This window comes from Colobus angolensis, unplaced genomic scaffold (genome assembly GCF_000951035.1).
Source record: "Colobus angolensis palliatus isolate OR3802 unplaced genomic scaffold, Cang.pa_1.0 Scaffold613, whole genome shotgun sequence".
NCBI lineage: Eukaryota > Metazoa > Chordata > Mammalia > Primates > Cercopithecidae > Colobus > Colobus angolensis.
Window position 1 is genome coordinate 1,196,543 of NW_012119744.1, and position 14,935 is coordinate 1,211,477.

At 34.9% G+C, this 14,935-nt stretch overlaps 1 long non-coding RNA gene across 1 annotated transcript in view; it reads left to right on the forward strand.

Moving 5' to 3' along the window:
• The window catches only part of LOC105527289, a 112,047-nt gene that overhangs the window by 64,776 nt on the left and 32,336 nt on the right, over positions 1 to 14,935 (forward strand). Inside the window, exon 3 of the long non-coding RNA XR_001004213.1 lies at positions 6,763 to 6,878. This is a non-coding gene — a long non-coding RNA (uncharacterized LOC105527289). The remainder of the gene's footprint in view (positions 1 to 6,762; positions 6,879 to 14,935) is intronic.

Below are 14,935 nucleotides of genomic sequence, written 5' to 3' on the forward strand. Positions count from 1 at the left end.
CTTCCTTCCTTCCTTCCCTCCCTCCTTCCTTCCTTCCTTCTTTTCTTCCTTCCTTCCTTCCTTTATTCGTTTATTCCTTTCTTTTTCTCCCATTATTTATTCACCAAGGAAATTTTTATTGGCTAATTTAATGTTCCAGGTAATTATCTCAAAAAGAGTATCCTGGATGGAGAATGTATATAATTCTGGTCATTAGAAGAAATATTCCCTGTTAAAAAAATTGATAAATTAACATTTAACTGTAAATTACTCCGTATGACTTTAGTCAGTGAAAGTCACTTACTTTCTTATAAATGTTCATCCGTGACTGAAAAACCTTAGTCCCTTAGGAGTGAGATTTTATCAGTGAAGCAGATGTGCTACAATTATTGTTTCTTGACACATGAAATTCTGTCTGAAATATCAATCCATATTTTAGATATTTTGATACTTCACTACTCACCAGGAAATTGATCATCGATTTCTAAAATACTTTTACAATGAATTAATTACTCCTTATATGCACCCAGACAAGTATCTCTTTTACATATTTCAGTACTTACGCATACGTTTAGCCTGTTCTATTTTTTTTTATTACAGTTTCATTTTTCTTTCTACTTTCACCTAGGTGGGTCCTAGCTTTACAATAGTATAATAGTATCGGCAGAGGCAGGAAGTACTTATGTTTTCAGTGTCCCCTGACATGCAGTTACAAAGATTCAGTTTTTCCTTCATAAGAAAAGCTCTTTATAGAATGTTATTATTAATTACTAATTAATAATTATTATTATTAATTATATATTATTTATTATTACTTATATAATGCTTATTGTGAAACAATTCTTATTAATTTACACGTTGCACCATGCGTTCTCATTTGGCCCAATAGAAGCAAATAATATTATAATATATACACACAAAAAATAGATTTTTTGAAATACCAAATAGTTTGATCATTAGTTACTAGGTATAAATTTGAGTGGCTTTTTGTTCAGCAAGTGCTTTTCTGATTTGACTCTGTTATTTTTCTTCTGTCATGATCATAATGAACACAAATCTTACCATTGTATGATGGTGAGAAACAGAAATTACATGCATTGGATAAATTAAAATGTTTGCTATTATACATTTTAATATTTAGTTGATCCTCAGTTCCTTTATTAATTTACATGTTAGATAAGTGCTTATCATTTGACACATTGCATGGTTTAGGACTCATAGGATTTTCTTTTTCTCTCTTTCCATCTAGTACATTTACTATTGAATTGAAAAATGGTTAAAGAATGTCAAAGTTCAAGTAAAGAATCAGTCAGGACATGGCCGGACACGGTGGCTCACACCTGTAATCCCAGCATTTTGGGAGGCTGAGGTGAGCAGATCACTTGAGGTCAGAAGTTTGAGACCAACCTGGCTAATGTGGTGAAACCCCATCTCTACTAAAAATACTAAAAACTAGCTGGGCGTAGTGGCAGACGCCTGTAATACCAGCTACTCAGGAGGCTGAGACAGGAGAATCACCTGAACCTGGGAGGCGGAGGTTGCAGTGAGCTGAGATGGTGCCATTGCACTTCAGCCTGGGCAGCAACAAGAACAAAATTCCTTCTTAATAATAATAATAATAAAAGAAAGAAAAAATCAGGGCACATGAGAGACAGGTCAATAATGATTAATGATGAGAATCATTGTCTTAATCCTGATTTCCCTTTCATACACATTATTAAGTGCCTACATTATTCAGGCCATATTAGCTTCCGGGGATATGAGGAGGCATAGGAATCATTAACTGTGTCTTGGCTAATAGTCCAGAAATGAACATGGGAATGCAGATATTTCTTTGATGTGTTGATTTTGTTTTCTTTGCTCACTCAGAAGTGAGACTGTTAGGTCGTATGGTGGTTCTATTTTTAATATTTTGAAGAACTTCCATACTGTTTTCCATAATGGCTTTACTGCTTTACATTTCCACCGACAGTGCAAAAGGATCTCCTTTTTTCCATATAAAAAGAAGAAAATCCTGCTACTTGTGACAGCATGGTTGAAATTTGAAAGGTATTATGCTAGGTGAAATAAGTCAAAGAAAGAAAGAAAAATACTACATGATTTCATTTACTTGTGGAATCTAAAAAAGTCACTTATAGAAACAGAGTTGAATAGGGAATTTGAAAGGCTGAAATGCAAGACGGTGATCTGTGTATAGCATGGTAACTACGGTTAATAATACTGTGTACTTATTAACTTGAAATTTTCTAAATTCTGTATACTTAAATTTTCCAAGTAGATGTTAAATGTTCTCACCAGAAAAATAATTATTTGAAGTGATGGAAAAATTAACTTGATCATTATAATTCTACAATTTATATATGTATTGAATCATAATGTATATTTTTAAAGTATACAATTTTATTAGTCAATTATACCTCAATCAGTATGTTAAAATAATGAAAAGAGTTATAACTGACAGTACTTTTTACTCACCAGAGTTTTCTGGTCAATCACATCATATTCTGTGTGTGTCTCTCCACTTCTTCATTATTGTCTTATAGAAAGTATATTTTTTTAGAGTTTCACCTTTCTTTGGTAGAGTTTGTTTATAAATTCTGCCAAAGTAATTCTCTCTTCCTTTATCCATAATTGTTTTTCCCTTACATTCTAGCAACCTCTTCTTTCCAAAACTTCTTAGGAAATTTCTTTAAAGTCCTTATTACTTCATCTCCATAAATGGTTTCTTTCTGTCAAATATAATTAACATCAGAGCATGTTAATTCCACTTCCTGTTTCTTTTACAGTTTGAGAGAAAATAGTCATCAGGCCAAATCAAAGTTTAGTCAGATTATTTTCCACTAGTTTGGAGCTTTGCTATGTTTATAACAAACAACTTTCTGTGTTAGGTATATAATGCCACCTATTTATATTTTTTTGCTCATTCATTTCTTCATTCACTTTATATTAATTAAATGCCAAATAATTTCCAAGCAAACTCTAGAGTTAAACTTTTTCACTCTGTCCTTTGGTATGAAAGGAGATACTTTCTCTTCTTTTGACAGTTTAAGAAGACTTATTTTTATTCAAATATGCAAATAAACTAAAATTTGCTAAATTTTACTAAAAATAAATTTGTTGTTGTTGTTGTTGTTTGCTGCTTTATAGATACACCCAGAGGCATTGAGTACATTTTTATTAAAAAAAAGTAAGTCTGTAGGATTTTGATATCAGCCTAGACAATTGTCAACTATAACACACACATCTGGTAGAAGGGGTGATTTCTCTTTAACTGTAGGCATCTCTTATTTAGTTTAAAATGAAAATAAATTTATTAATATTGCTACCTGAGAACTTGTGTTTTAGAATATTAGACTAAATTTCATGATGTTAAATTTCCTTCACTAATGCATTTGTCTTTTTCAAAGCATTCTATATACATTAATGAAATAAATGGTTGTACTCAATGAACAATGCAGAAAAATATTATTTGATATTTCAAAATATGTATAAAATGTTTATTTTATAAACCTTGGAATTGTTGCACACAAAAATATTAAATAAAATACGGATTTTCATACGATCATCTTGATTGATGCAGAAAAAGCATTTGATAAAATCCAGCATCTCCTTATGATAAAAACCCTAAACAACATAGACATAGAATGGACTTAACTCAAAGTAATAAAAGCCGTGCACGACAAACTCCCAGCCAACATCATATGAAATAGGAAAATGTTGAAAAAATTCCCCCTGAGAACTGGAACAAGAGAAGGATGCTCACTCACTTTCATCACTTCTCTTCAACATAGTACTGGAAGTCTTATCCAGAGCAATCAGAAAAGAGAAATAAATAAAGGGCATCCAAAAAAGGGAAAAAGGAAGTCAAACTGTTACTATTCACTGATGCTATGATCATATATCTAGAAAATTCTGAAGTCTCATCCAAAAAGCCCTTAGATCTGATAAATGAATTCAGTGAAGTTTCAGGATATCAAATCAATGTACACAAATCAGTAGCACTACTATACAGCAACTACCAAACTGAGAATCATATCAAGAACTCATTTCCTTTTACAACAGCTGAAAAAACAAACAAATAAACAACAACAACAACAGCAAAACCTTAGGAATATACTTAGGCAAGGATTGTAAATATCTCTACAAGGAAAATTACAAAACACTGCTGAAAGAAATCATAGAAGACACAAGCAAGTGGAAACACATTCCATGCTCATGGATGAGAAGAATCAATATTGTGAAAATGACCATACTGCCAAAAGAAATCTACAGATTCAATGCAATTCCCATCAAACTACCACCATCATTTTTCACAGCACCCCCCAAAAAAATCCTAAAATTCAAATGAAAACAAAAAGAGCCCAAATAGCCAAAGCAAGACTAAGCAAGAAGAACAAATCTGGAACATCACATTACCTGACTTCAAACTATAGAATAGACCATTAGTTTCATCCATTTCTCTATTATTTTAAAATATTCAATGATGCTGTCATATTATTGAAAAATAGCAAAATCTTAAACTAAAAGTTTATTTAGTTTAAAACATTTACTAATATGTGTTATGTATTCACCTATATAACTCACATATATAAAATTTTGTGCCAGTTTTTAGAGTTATACATATATAACCATTGCATGTTATTCATATGTAATAGCTATACATACATAAAAGTTATAGTTTATGCCAGTTATAAATATATAACACACATATAAAATGCTTTTTTAAAGAGAAGATAACACTGCATTTTACTCTGCATAATATTTCACCTTAAGGAAAGTACAAATATATTTTTTTACTATCATTTCATCAAGATCCCATTTGTCTCACTATCCATATATTATCTAGTTCTTTGTTGCTAGATCATATAGTAGATCAACTAAGCATTGAAAACAGAATTAATAAATATTTTGTAGAATAAAACAAGGGCAGGAGCTTATGCTAGATAACCAATTACCTTGTTACTATACAGTTATCATCCAATAATTTGCAAACTTAAAAAGCAATCTATACACACACAAAGTTTATATTTTAGGCAATAATTTGTCTTGTATATTCTACATTACATCAATAGTGATCCAAGGGAAATTATTTCATGAGACTTGGAATTTTAGTATATTCTAAAATGTTATTTAAGGAAAAACTTAATAATGACTGCTATTTTCCACATATTGGAAAAAATAAGACAAAATATGTTCAACCTTATTTGTCCACCTGCTTAATATATGGGGACAAATGGAAATCTAAATCAAATTATAATAGGTAATCTTTATTATTTATGTATTTTTTCACTCCAAAAGAGCATTGTTAGGAGGAGGAATTTATAGTAAATAAGTCAATTGCAAGCATTAGTTTCACAGACTTGTTTAAACTGCTAATAAACTCTATCATCACATGAGCACAAAAAGTTTCTGATTTTAATCCAAGATTGAGCTGTGTGATGGTAACTATTAAGTGTCAACTTGATTGGATTGAAGAATAAAAAGTAGCGTTCCTGGGTGTGCCTGTGAGGGTGTTGCCAAAGGAGGTTAACATTTGAGTCAGTTTTTATATATCTCAATTTTTTTATCCATTTATCCAGCAATATACCCTAAGGTTGTTTCTTTATCTCGGCTACCATGAAAAACGCTGCAACAGATATGGGAATACAGCTATTTCTATGAAGTACTGACCTTATTTTCATTGGGTGTATACCTGGAAAAAGAGTGCTGGTTTATATAATTATATTTACAATTATTAAAAACAATTTTATTCCAATTTTTTTGAGGATTCTCCATGCAATTTTCTATAATGGCTTTACCAACTTATGTTTTTATCAACAGCGTAAAAGGGTTTCCTTTTCTCCACACTTGTAGTTTTTATAATAGCAACCCTAATACGTTTGAAGTGATATTTATAGTTCTTTTTATTTGTGTTTCCCTAATAATTAGTAAGGTTGAGCACATTTTTATATACCTGTTGGACATTTGTATGTCTTTTTTTGAAAAACTGTTCAGAACCTTTTCTAATTTTTAATTTTTTTCTATTGAGTGTTTTATTAGTCTGTTCTCCCACTGCTAATAAATACCTGAGACTGAGTAACTTATAAGGGAAAGAGGTTTAATTGACTGACAGTTCCACGTGACTGGGGAGGCCTCAGGAAACTCATAATCATGGTGGAAGGAAAAGGAAACACATCCTGGACACAGCCAAACCATATAAAGCATGTACTCTCTTCTTACATATTTTGAGTATTAACTTTTTATGAGATATATGGTTTACAAATATTTTCTCCTGATCTTTCAGCTTTTCATTTTGTTGGCTGCTTCCTTTGCTGCTGATTTCTTAATTATATGTAGACCCATTTGTTCATTTTTTCTTTTTTCGCCTGAGCTTCTGATATAATGTCCAAAATATCATTGCCAAGACCAATATCAAGGAGCTTTTTCCCTATATTTTCTTCTATGAGTTTTAAGATTTTAGTTACTGTGTTTAGGTCTTTACTTTGAGTAGACTTTTGTGTATAGTGTAAGGTAATAATTAAATTTTTTCTTTTACATGTGAATATCTAGTTTTCCCAACACCATCTACTGAAAAGACTATTATTTCTTTATTGTGTCTTGGTGACCTTATGAAAAATTAGCTGACTATATATCCTTGGGTTTATTAACAGGCTTTCTATTCTATTCCACTGTTCTATATGTCTGTTTTTATGCTAGTATTCTACTCTTTTTGTAATGTGTTATTTTCACTTACTCACTGGACAGATGACTAGCTATTTTATTTTTATGTATTTATTTATTTAGTGTCGCTTTGTCACCCAGGATGGAGTGCAATGGTGCAATCTTGGCTCAGTGCAATCTCTGCCTCCCAGGTTCAAGTGATTCTTCTGCCTCAGCATCCTGAGTAACTGGGACTACAGGCATGCGCCACCACATGCAGCTAATTTTTGTATTTTTAGTAGAGATGGGGTTTCACCATATTGGTCAGGCTGGTCTCGGATTCCTGACCTCGTGATCTGCCCACCTCAGCCTCCCAAAGTGCTGGGATTACAGGCAGGTTAATTTTTTAAGAAAATATTTTTATGTATGTGCATGATTTCCAGATGGCACAAAGACTCCTTTTTATAGGCATAATTATTACTCTCAGGGATTAGGTGTAGTTACAGACCTACTTTTCTGAGGATGCTCATTAGAAAGAGATACTAGTATAGCCAGGGTGAAACGCTCTCAGAGCTGCCTTCAAAATGAAACAGGTTCAAGTCAGAGACTCTCAGTCCATTTGCTGATGTATGGAAACAATGGTGGCTTCACTCATGCTGCTGCTATAGCATGCCCTCTTTCCTTCCCTAAATCTTGGGAAATGCTTTGCCTATTTTTCTACATTCATCTTGGGTGATCATAGCTCTTTTCTCTTGATACAATTAGCCAAGAGCCTAAAAGAAAAAGCCAGGCACACAGCATCCAGATAAATAAAAGTGGCACAGTCTTAAAATGTACGACTTAACTGAAAATACTTTTTTACAGAGTTAACAGCAAAACAGTTGAACTCCTCAGTAACTTTCTCTAACTTATAGTTGCTCAACAGGTGTTATCTATTTGTTATAGATTTTGCCATGAAAGTTACATTTGTTTCATTTATATAGGGCTCCTCCATCTCTAGATACAACTAATCTAGTTCATTTTGGTGGACTCTACATATTATGAGCTAATTTATTTGAAATTTCTTTGAAGAGCACAAGAAATATTATTCAAAATGTTTTATTTTCTGTCACTGTTTAGAACCACAAGTATTTTATGCTGTAGAGGAATGTCCTAAAGTCAGATTCAAATCAGACTTTGTCAAAGTGACCCCAGTTCGATGGCATTTACTCATTTTATTTATATTAAATATTTGATGCATAACGTGAATATGTTCTGAAGTCAATAGGTATTGCAGATGCAAGAATGAGTTTGCTTTTCTGAGTGCCAAGTACTCTTGAACACACTGCCAGGGTTATCATAGCAGAGGTTTGAGAAAATGTGCTTCAATATCTGCACATTGCTGATCGAATTTTTCTAAGCCTTTTGGTTTTCTCGCTTCTAGATTTGCTTGACATACAAAGGAGGACATCTACCTTGCTCGTATACTACCTTCATGGTCTAATAACTTGCATACTCCCAATGAAATAAAATCCTAGGCTGCTAATCTCCTTATGGGCTAACCCCAGAAAGTGAACCTGGTATATATTTGACTCTATAACAGGGTCTAATTTTTACGCCTTAAATTGTGTGATGAGATTAGCAAGTCAGGCAGTTAACCAAGGATTCAACAGGCTAACCATGCTCTTCATTCATCTCCATGGGCATATGTCTCTCAGAGGGAACATTTTTTTCTGAGGTCTAAAATGCTCTGTTAGTTTCCGAATAGCTGCATTAAAACCTCTATTATCTCTTGTTCCTTTGAGCATGCAAAACATATCCTGGAGGTCAGGTCCCCTGAAGGGTGACTTTTTGTAAGATAACTGCAGAATCACATGCAGTTACAAGTAGTTTTAAACATCTCTATTTAGATCATATTTGAACAACCCTTAATCTCATTCTAGACCAAAAGTAGTCGAATCCATAAAAAGGTTAAACAGTCATTTAAAATTACATGTAGTAACTGATGTAGGAAAATCCACATGATTCTCCTTAAATTAATAGCAAGTGCCTGCTTCAGATAACTTTGTGTAATACCATTCTTTATGACACTATATTTAAATCATTTTTATTAACATGCTTCTAAATGGAACATCATAATATTACTTACTCCTCATTTCAAAAAATTTATGAATACTCTATTATGCACATAAATTTTCCTGTACCCCAATAAGATGCAATAAATATAGTAGCACATTATTTTTCTATTGAAGAAAATGTATTAAGGCCATAGCTGAATTCATATTTTTTCAGAATTAGTATGTGAAGATATTACTCATACTTACCTAACAATGGAATAAATATGAGAAGGTGAATCAAATCAGACCAGATCTAAGACTTATCTTTCAGGAATTTTACCAGTTACTTCATTAAAAAGAATTAAAAATCAATTACAGGACCACAAGGAAGCTTGTGCGTAATATGTATTATATAATTATGCTTATGCTGTCTGATGGAGGGGTTTGCATAGACTCTGTGTTGATCAGTTCTTAGCTCTAGGACTGAAGCACATGTACCCCTAGCTTCTACAGGTTGGCTGGTTACCTTGCTCAAAGTCATGCCTTCTTTTTAGGGGCTGCTGCATCCAATGACTGGCCAGTGCATAATAAGGTAAAGCCCCTTTGCCTGTCAGAAAGCTAACTCCATTTCAGACTGTGTTTTCCATTGAAGTTGATCTTTAACATCATTCTATGCCCAGAGCTGAGCACAGGATAAGGCATAAGGCACATAGTGGATGCCCAGTAAACATTTGCTTAAAGAGGTGTAGTGAATGTAAATTGTACATAGAGTGGTCTTCAGGCTTTGAGTTATTTTCATTTTGACTTTCTCTAAAAGTTCATCAAAGAGTTCAGATAGGTGATACAATTTGATGTGACAAGATTAATTTTAATCAATGTATTTCAGCTTTCCTCTCTTTTTGAAGGTTTAGTGACAGTAAGATTTATTCCTTTATTATAATGATATGGGAAAGTTTGAGCACCTGTCACACTCAGGAACATAACAACCAAATATAAAAATATGGTTGACCCTCAGTTTAACTATTATTAGAAGTCAAGATCAAGTTATACTTAATTAAAGGAAAAAGTGTTACATGCAAGCAATTCCAGATTTGAAGTAATGAGTATTTGAAGAAAATGCCCATTAATTTTCAGGTAGTGAAATTTTAAAGTTTTGAAATTATGGCCAACTTATAATAATAATCACATTAACTTTGTGGAATAAATGCATGTTTATGGTTTTTAGAAAAGAGTTTATGAGTTGAATATTTATTTTGTAAAATTATTGATGTTTCATAAAACTCCCTGTTTTGGTGTAAATTTTCTTAAATGTAAAAGATGAACCACCAGGTGCAACATCTGTTACTATGAATAAAATGACATTCTCATTCAGCAGGAACAAATGCAGCAACTGCAAGGTCTTCTCTCTGGAGGAAACTACCTTAGGAAAAGTAAAGGCCCTGTAGAACTACCATGAACTGACATTGCATAGATATATTAACACATTCTTTAATATTGTGTATTGTGCATAAATGGTGAAAGTTAGAGTTTGGTTTATTTTCCTAACATTTACAGATGTCTTAAAGTAAATGGTGTTTATCATTGGATATTAAAATAATATACAGGACATTTTATATCAACGATATGCATATGTTTTGTTGTTGCTTTTTTATTATTTTCCTTATATTGCCCACCATCACTCCAAAAATTGTTACATATCATACCTTTCAGATACAGATAATACTATGTCCATCAGTGCAAAGTTATATCTGCAATAGTACAAAACACAAAGCATTTAGAAACTCAAACTTTTTAATTTAGGCAATGTAGAATAATTCCTGGGCTCTCTGTATATTGTGAATTCTGCATGGAGCTTTAATTTAAAGTCTTTTAGCTTGAGATAGAGACTTCTAATATTTTCGCTCATCCAATTCTTCTTTTGCTCTAAGTAAAGGATGAGATTACATTTCCAAACTCTTTAAAAATACGTAGAAATGTAACTTCTCAAGCCAATGTATTTTGAGCAGAAGTAATATACATCATTTCCTTAACAAAGCACGTAGTCAATGACTTAAGACCCTGCAATATTTCTTTTCCTGTTGCATTGCTGAAGACATCATATATTGTAGATAGTGCAGCAGCAGGCTGTGGATCCTCCATCAGCCTAGAATTCTGAGGAGCCACGTGGAGGATGGTGTTCCTGGAAAGAATCCCAGGGCCAGAAAAGACAAGTGAAGAATTAATTCTTGTTGAGTCACTAGGATTTTTGGACTGTGGGCTGCCACATCATAATCTTTTGTGTTCTGACTTTTACATTTGTGAAAACAACAAACTGGGACTCATGAAGGCATAATATAGGCATAACTGGCCAAATAATCATTAAATGTAGGTAACCCATATGATAATGAATTAACCCAACTCATACTCAGTTTTCCTATTTGTAATATATCTGAAATATATGTTATAGGTTGGTGCAAAACTAATTGTGGTTTTCACCATTAAAAGTAATGGCAAAACCACAATTACTTTTGCACTAACTTAATGTAAACTCTGTTTATGCTCAAAGGAGTTAATTGGAGTAAATGTGTTCTAGAAAGCTGAGGCAGAAATACTGCTTGATTTGTTGCTATTGCTGAAGTGGTAGAATTAAAGAGAGTGTCGTATATAAAAGACAAACTTTCTCAAACTATTCTAAGAATCATGAGTCGACTGAGTAAAAATGTGTTTTGGTAATATTATATGGTATTTGGCTTGATGTCTGATAGGGTTTGGCTGTGTTCCCGCCCAAATCTTATTTTGAATTGTAACTGCTACAATTCCCACGTGTTGTGGGAGAAACTCAGTGGGAGGTAATTGAATCACGGGAGTAGATCTTTCCTGTGCTGTCCTCGTGATAGTGAATAAGTCTCATGAAATCTGATAGTTTTAAAAATGGGATTTTCCATGCACAAGCTCTCTCTCTTTACCTGCCACCATCCATGTAGTATGTGACTTGCTCATTCTAGCCTTCCGCCACGATTGTGAGACCTCCCCAGCCACAAGGTGTAAAAGTAATTACACCAACCTAATAATGTGTATTTCAAGTATATTACAAATAGGAACACTGGATATCAGATGGGTTAATTCATTATCATATGGGTTACCTTATGATAACCTTATGATAACAATTTAATGATTGTTTGGCTATTTATGCCTGTATTATGCCTTCAGACCATGAGTCTCAGTGTGTTATTTTCACAAATGCAAAAGTCAGAACACAAGAGATTATGATGTGACAACCCACAGTTTGAAAATCCCAAGTACTTAAATCTACTAAAACTCTTTTTCTTCCCAGTCTTGGGTATATCTTTATCAGCAGCATGAAAACAGACTAATACAGTAAATTGGTATCAGTAGCATGGGGTGCTGCTGAAAAGATACCCAAAAATGTGGAAGTGACTTTGGAACTGGGTAACAGGAAGAGGTTGGGAAAGTTTGGGGGGCTCAGAAGAAGACGGGAAAATGTGACAAAGTTTGGATCTTCCTAGACACTTGTTGAATGACTTTGCCCAAAATATTGATAGTGATATGGATGATAAAATTCAGGCTGAGGAGGCCTCAGATGGAAATGAGGAAATTGTTTGAAACTGTAGCAAAGGTGACTCTTACTATATTTTAGCTAAGTGACTGAAGGTGTTTTGTCCCTGCCCTAGAGATCTGTGGAACTCTGAACTTGAAAGAGATGATTTAGGTATCTGGTGGAAGAAATTTCTAAGTAGCAAAGAATTTAAGAGGTGACTTGTGTGATATTAAACACATTCAGTTTTATAAGGAAAGTAGAGAATAAGAGTTTGGAAAATTTGCAGCCTGACAATGTGATTAAAAATGAAATTCCATATTCACAATAGCAGAGACTTGGAATCAACCCACATGTCCATCTGTGACAGACTGGATTAAGAAAATGTGGCACATATACACCATGGAATACTATGCAGCCATAAAAAAGGATGAGTTTGCATCCTTTGTAGGGACATGGATGCAGCTGGAAACCATCATTCTTAGCAAACTATCACAAGAACAGAAAACCAAACACCGCATGTTCTCACTCATAGGTGGGAACTGAACAATGAGATCACTTGGACTCGGGAAGGGGAACATCACACACTGGGGCCTATCATGGGGGGGGGAGGGGGGAGGGATTGCATTGGGGAGTTATACCTGATATAAATGATGAATTGATGGGTGCTGACGAGTTGATGGGTGCAGCCCACTAACATGGCACAAGTATACATATGTAACAAACCTGCACATTATGCACATGTACCCTAGAACTTAAAGTACAATAATAAAAAAAAAAAATGAAATTCCATTTTCTGAGGAGAAATCCAAGTCAGCTACGGAAATTTGCATACGTAATGAGTAGACAAATGTTAATGCCCAAGACAATGGGGGAAATGTCTCCAGAGCATGTCAGAGGTCTTCATGGCAGCCCCTCTCATCACAGACCCAGAGACCTAGGAGGAAATTGTGGTTTTGTGGGCCAGGCCAGTGGTCCCTGTGCTGTGTGCAGCCTAGGCACTTGGTGCCCTGCATCCTAGCCACTCTAACCATGGCTGAAAGAGGCCAATATAGAGCTTGAGTTATGGCTTCAGAGGGTGCAAGTCCCAAGCCTTGGCAGCTTTCACATGGTGTTGAGCCTGTGAATGAAGAGAAGGCAAGAATTGGGGTTTGGGGACCTCTGCCTAGATTTCAGAAAACGTATGGAAATGCCTGGATATCCAGACAGAAGTTTGATGCAGGGGTGGGGCCTTTATAGAGAATCTCTGTTAGGGCAGCACAGAAGGGAAATGTGCGGTTGGAGCCCTTCACTAGGTAGGGCACCACCTAGTGAAGCTGTGAGAAGAGGGCCACCATCCTCTAGACCCTAGAATGGTAGCTCCACTGACAGCTCTCACTGTGCACCTGAAAAAGCCTCAGATACTCAGTGCCAGCTCATGAAAGGAGGCAGGAGGGGGTGGTTATATCCTGCAAAGCCACAGGATCAGAGCTGCCATGACCATGGGAACCCACTGCTTGCATCAGCATGACCTGGATGTAAGACATGGAGTCAAAGGAGATAATTTTGGAGCTTTAAGATTTTACTGCCCTGCTGGATTTTGGACTTGTGTGAAGCCCAGTAGCCCCATTTGTTTGGCCAATTTCTCCCATTTGGAATAGGTGTATTTACCCAATACCTGTATCCCCACTGTATCTAGGAAGTAATTCACTTACTTTTGATTTTACAGGCTCATAAGCAGAATGGACTTATTTGTCTGAGATGAGGCTTTGGACTGTCAACTTTGGGGTTAATGCTGAAATGAGTTAAGACTTTGGGGAAATGTGGGAAGCACGGCTAGTTTTGAAATATGATGACATGAGATTTGGGAGGGGCCAGGAGTGGAATTATATGGTTTGGCTGTGTCCCCACCCAAATCTTATCTTGAATTGTAACTCCCACAATTCCCATGTGTCATGGGAGGAATCTGATGGGAGGTAATTGAATCATGGGGCGGGTCTTTCATGTTGTTCTCATGATAGTGAATGAGTCCCTTGAAATCTGATGGTTTTAAAAATGGGAGTTTCTCTGCACAAGCTCTCTCTCTTTCCCTGCCACCATTCATGTAAGATGTGACTTGCTCCTCCTAGCCTTCCACTATGATTGTGAGGCCTTCCCAGCCATGTGGAACTGTAAGCCCATTAAACCTCTTTTTCTTCCTAGTCTTGGGTATGCTTTTGCCAGCAGTGTGAAAATGGACTAATACAATATCCAAAGACCACCTGAATCTCATCAGACATTTGCTTCTTTTTCTGTAAAATTTCTGAGTGAGATACACAAAAAAGGCCCAATAACATAATGGAAGAAAATACTGCCTTATTTTTAGATGGGCCCATACCCTGATACTCAACTTCAAGGCTCTGGTAATACTGGATCTGAACAAATTCCTTCATCCGAAAGATCAGTTAGGGTCTATTATCTCCGTATGTATGTCATAATTCTGCCAAAAAATAAAGCCAGCAGGAGAAATGTGTGCGTGCGTGCACACACACACACACACACATATACATACCTACATATATATATGTATATACATGCACACACATACACACACACACAGTCACGTGCTATATGTGACATTTTGGTCAATGAAAGACCACCTATATTGCAGTGGTCCCATAAGATTATAATGGAGCTGAAAAATTCATTTCATCTAGTGACATCATAGCCATTTAAAGTTATAGCAAAACTCATTACTTACATGTTTGTGGTGATGCTTATGTAAACA